This window comes from Gopherus flavomarginatus, unplaced genomic scaffold (assembly GCF_025201925.1).
Source record: "Gopherus flavomarginatus isolate rGopFla2 unplaced genomic scaffold, rGopFla2.mat.asm mat_scaffold_131_arrow_ctg1, whole genome shotgun sequence".
Lineage (NCBI taxonomy): Eukaryota > Metazoa > Chordata > Testudines > Testudinidae > Gopherus > Gopherus flavomarginatus.
This window is the reverse complement of record NW_026114672.1, coordinates 192,170-197,623: the sequence shown is the minus strand read 5'-3', so window position 1 is coordinate 197,623 and position 5,454 is coordinate 192,170. Positions and strand designations below refer to the sequence as shown.

At 48.2% G+C, this 5,454-nt stretch overlaps 2 non-coding genes across 2 annotated transcripts; both read left to right on the top strand.

Moving 5' to 3' along the window:
• Positions 1-1,235: 1,235 nt before the first annotated feature.
• On the top strand, positions 1,236-1,308 carry TRNAK-UUU (transfer RNA lysine (anticodon UUU)). Its single transcript has one exon. It is a non-coding gene; the product is annotated as a tRNA-Lys (tRNA).
• A 2,466-nt stretch (positions 1,309-3,774) lies between these two features.
• TRNAV-AAC (transfer RNA valine (anticodon AAC)) lies at positions 3,775-3,847 on the top strand. Its single transcript has one exon. It is a non-coding gene; the product is annotated as a tRNA-Val (tRNA).
• The last annotated feature ends 1,607 nt before the right edge of the window (positions 3,848-5,454 follow it).

Sequence of the window (5,454 nt, the reverse complement as noted above, 5' to 3'; positions counted from 1 at the left end):
AGCAGGGAAAGGGTTTTACTGCAGCACCTGGGAGCAGTTGAGTTTCATGTTCAGGCTGTGGTATGAGTTTCTCCAGGTTTCTCGTAAGCACACAGGGCCCTTAGCAGGTGCTCTCGATACAGGAATGGCCCAGACATGATAAAGTGATGGGAATTGCGTTTTCCTTTTTAATTTTTGTATTTCCAATGACATTTCTGTTTGTGATTTCGTTTTGCTTTGTATAACTGTGTTTTCTCCTGGATTTGCTATTTAACTAAAAAAAGAATAAGGCCTCAGGGGGCCGGATGGAGGAGCAGGCTGGGGCTAGGACTGCTAAGAGAGTGAAAGCATCAGGTTTTCTGTATTGTTTTCTGCCCTCATTTTCTGAGCAGTTTCTTTTCAGCATCAAATTTGCTCAGTTGGTAGAGCGTCAGACTTTTAATCTGAGGGTCCAGGGTTCAAGTCCCTGGTCAGGTAGAAGGACAATTCCCCAAGATTTTCAGAAGGCATCTCTTGAGGACTCTCTTTGACTTCAGTTTTTCCTTTTCAGAACTTGGCCTTTCCTAGGAAGGGCTCTTTACTGCTTGGGACTGAAAGTGCTACTTCCTCACCTGTCCACTGGCATTACAGTCTGGAGGAAGAAAGGCCTCTGGGCCTGTAACAAAGTGCTGTGTGCTGATTTTTTGAGCAAATGTAGGGCTGGCCAGAAAGGCATATTCCCACTGGGTATTCCCTGAGAGAAAAAATTGTCCCCACAGAGTCTTTCATGCCAGAAGTCAAACTCTCTTGGCTGGTCCCATGGTGTAAGGGCTGGTATTCAGAGCTGTGAATCCTGAAATCAAAGTTCAAGCCCCTGTAGAATTGTGGGGTCCTTTCATTGCCAGCTAATTATTCTGGGATTTCCAAAGCTTCCTCTTGCTCTCTTCAATGACATGGTAGCCTGTCTCTTGCCTGCTAGCTGTTGTGACTCGCACAAGAGGGCATGTTTGATCCCAAAGCAAGGCCCTCCCTTAGGCTCAGTCTGAATAGAGGTCAATGTAGCACTGCATGAGACAGGTCAATTTTATTTTGCTTTGTATAACTGTGTTTTCTCCTGGATCTGATATTTAACTAAAAAAAGAAGAATGTCTCTGGGTGCCACATGGAGAAGCAAGATGGGCCTAGGGCTGCTAAAGAAGCAAGAGTAGCAAATTTTCTGCCCTCTTTTTCTTGACTAGTTTCTCTTCTGCATCAAACTTGCCCTTTTTTTCCTATGAGCCTGGCTAGCTCAGTTGGTAGAGCATCAGACTTTTAATCTGACGGTCCAGGGTTCAAATTCCTGGTCAGGTGAAAAGGGAGCATTTCCCCATATGGTACTCCTCCAACAACTGAAAAAGGCATCTCCTCAGGATGTTATTTCACAACAGTCATTTTTCCTCCAGGACTTGGTCTTTCCTAGAAAGGGCCATGTACTGCCTAGGATGGAAGGGGCAATTTCCTCACATGGCCACTGGCCTCTCAGTCTGGATTAAGAAAGGCCTCTGGGAGTTGCAGCAAACTGTTACATGCCAACTTGGTGAGTAAATGCAGGGCTGCGCCCGCAGGGTCATCCACACCAGAACTCAGCAGAGATCTGGGGGTTCCCTATTGGTCCCATGGTGTAAGAGCAGCCCTCAGGACTTTGAATCCTGCAATCTGAGTTGAAGTCTCAGTAGGATCTGAGGACAATTCCTGTGCGACCTAATCCTGCTGGGTCTTCCAAGGCTCTGTCTTGCTCTCTCAAATGATATGAAAGCCTGCCTTTTGCCTGCTAGCTGTTGTGACTTGAGCACAAGAGGGGATGTTTGATCCAGAAGGCTGGTCGTGCTTGGAGTCCTGTAGGTAGGGATGGGAGCTCCATTTCCTCTGAGTCCTGAAGCTGGGCTGCAGCCTGGCCTAGGAGGCAGCCCTATTGGTTGACCAACTGGCCCAAAGTCACTTGGGCGGTGTTGGTGTTCCCCAGGAATGCTGAAAGGCCTAAGGGAGGGAGGCTTAATACTCCTCCCTATCAGTCAGGGTGGAAGAGGAGGGCTGCAAGAGTGGGTAGGTTGATGAGCTGGGCCTTCTAGCATTTAGTTGGGTACATGGTGAGGAACGCAAACTGGGAGAAGCAGTTGCTGGCCTGTGAGGAATGGCTCAGCCGGTGGCGTAAGTAGACCTTGTAATTACCTACAAAGCTGTGATGCTCAAGACCTATCTTTCGTCTACAGGGAATTTCCTCAGCCATGTATTTCCCCCTGCTCCATGAGTACTGCTGAGGCTGAACATGATGACCTTCCACTTCTTGTGGGGCAATAGGATATCCCTACCTAGACAGGAGACGTGTGGCTTTTCTGCCATATTAGAAGAGAGGTTGGGCCTGGTGGGCTTTGAAGTCTTTTATGGCTTTACTTTTTTGTTTTTACATTTTCAGTGGGTGGCTCCCAAGCAAGAGTTGACTCACCTGATCTTTCTTTCTTCTCCTGCTCTTTCTCAGCAAGGGGAAGAAAAAGAAGCTCTCCTTCAAGCTGGAGTCAGAAGGACAACATAAGGATGACTTCCTGAGTTCCGGCTCCAGTCCTTTGCTCTGCCAGCTGACCCATCGAAGGGCTGCCATCACTTTCTCCAGGTTCGCCCATCGGTGTGTTCAGAATGGAGAGGGGTGACTAGTGGTGTTCCCCAATGGTGAGTCCTAGGACCAATCCTATTCAACTTAGTCATAAATGATCTGGAGAAAGGGGTAAACAGTGAGGTGGCAAAGTTTGCAGATGATACTAAACTGCTCAAGATAGTTAAGACCAAAGCAGACTGTGAAAGATTTTCAAAGAGACCTCACAAAACTAAGTGATTGAGCAAAAAAATGGCAAATGAGATGTAATGTGGATAAATGTAAAGTAATGCACATTGGGAAAAATAACCCCAACTATACATACAATATGATGGGGGCTAATTTAGTTACAGTTAATCAGGAAAGATATCTTGGAGTCGTCGTGGATAGTTCTCTGAAGACGACCATGCAGTGTTCAGCAGCAGTCAAAAAAGCAAACAGGATGTTAGGAATCATTTAAAAAGGGATAGAGAATAAGACAGAGAATATTTGCCCTTATATAAATCCATGGTACACCCACATCTTGAATACTGCGTATAGATGTGGTCTCCTCATTTCAAAAAAGATATACTGGCACTAGAAAAGGTTCAGAGAAGGGCAACTAAAATGATTAGGGTTTGGAATGGGTCCCATATGAGGAGAGATTAAAGAGACTAGGACTTTACATTTTTGAAAAGAGGAGACTAAGGGGGGATATGATAAAGGTATATAAAATCATGAATGATGAGGAGAAAGTGAATAAGGAAAAATTATTTACTTGTTCCCATAATATAAGAACTAGGGGCCACCAAATGAAATTAATGCACAGCAGGTTTTAAACAAATAAAAGGAAGTTCTTCTTCACACAGTGCACAGTCAACATGTTGAACTCCTTGCCTGAGGAGGTTATGAAGGCTAGGACTATAAGAGGGTTTAAAAGAGAACTAGATAAATTAATGGAAGTTAAGTCATGAATGGCTATTAGCCAGGATGGGTAAGGAATGGTGTCCCTAGCCTCTGCTTGTCAGAGGATGGAGATGGATGGCAGGAGAGAGATCACTTGATCATTGCCTGTTAGGTTCACGCCCTCTGGGGCACCTGGCATTGGCCACTGTTGGCAGACAGGACACTGGGCTGGATGGACCTTTGGTCTGACCCAGTATAGCCATTCTTATACTCTTATGAAGGGAGGGGCAGAGTCCTCTGACAGAGTTTCTGTAGTGTAGTGGTTATCACGTTTGCCTAACACGCAAAAGGTCCCTGGTTCAAAACCAGGCAGAAACAAAATTGCTTAGTTTTCCCAGCTTCCCTGGCTGTCTAGCAAAGTTCCTACTGCTGCCACTGGCATGTACCTGTGATAAACCCAACCCCTGCAGGACAGAGGCTGGGGAAATGAGCTGAGAAAGAGCCTTGGCATCAGCAGAGGAAAGCTAGAGGATCTGGGTCAGTCACCTTTTGGAGCCTTGTGGCTTGGTCTCCTCTGCCCTGGGAGGTTGGCTGGTGGAGACCAGCTCTTCCTGCTGGCCTCCTTTGTGTGACTTGCCAAAGGAGGAAGTGAGGCAAGAATGGGGCAAAAGAGGAAAGTCGAGCTGAGGAAGGCAGGGCAGAAGCTAAGCCCCTCAGTGCGGCTAAGTGGGGTTAGTAGAGCGCCACCATTCATTCTGCAAAGTCTGGGGAGGTGCAGTTGGCTGCTGGGAGGTAGGATCCTGTGCCTGCCTCGTGGCTTCCCAAGGATGGCTACTTGCAACCCAGGAGAGGAAGGATGGTTCTGGGTGAAAGGAAGACAAGCAAAGCTCTGGGAGGAAATTTGGGTGTGGGGTGCGGGCTTTCTGCTTGGGGGTTGGGGTGCAGGAGGGGGTGGTGCTTACCCCGGGCACTGCAACTCCCGAAGTGACCAGTACACACAACCCTGTGACAGCAGCTCTCAGGTCAGCGGGGACAGTGAGTCTCCATGTGCCGCTACCTGCAGGCGCGGCCCCCAGAGCTCCCATTGGCTGCAGTTCCTGGCCAATGGGAGCTGTGGAGTTGGTTCTCGGGGCAGAGGCAGCACATGGAGACACTCCCCCCACCCCAGGGGATGCTGGGAAATGCCAGACACTTCTGGAAGCGGCACGGAGGGACAGAGGCAGAGTGGGCAGGGAGCCACCTTAGTGCTGCTGGCACATCTCTGCACACCCATTGTGGGAGGGGGGCAGAGGGCCTCCATGCGCTGCCTGGAGTAGGGGCAGAGCACAGAGCTGCCTCCCCTCCCGGGTCTATTACAGGAGTGGGTGAGTGGGCTCTTTTGGCCCGCAAGGTGCAGCAGGTCAGACTAGATGATCACACTGGTCCCTTCTAACCTTAAATGCTCTGAGTCTAAAAGGGAGAGGGAAGTAAAGAAAAAAAAACCCAAACATTGTAATACCAGGGTGACTCCACCTGCTCACTGTATAGTCCTGCCCCTTTCTTCCTTCACTGGGTGTTTAATGACCTGCAGGACATTGATTCTCTCATTCCATTGATAAACTGATACAATGTGACGGAAATTAAACTAGTTTCCAGCTGAGAAAACAGCACCTCAGTGTGGTGGCTGGGAATTGAACCTAGGTCAACTGCTCAAAAGGCAGCTATGCTCACCCCTATACCACCAACACATCTGGTGAAATTACTCCTTATGCTTGCCCAATGAGGCTAGGCCAGAATTGAGGCATTTTCCTGCCTGTTAAAATGTACTGGATTCTCTTCACAAAAAAGCCAAACACCTCTATCTTCACCTGGGTTTGAACCATCAGCCTTTCAATTAGCCACCAACTCTGTTAATCACAGACACAGGTAACTGCCTACTTCCCAGGCTTGTGTATGAAGCACCTACAGGGATACAACTGGCTAGTGAGGGAGGCGCACTGCTGGGG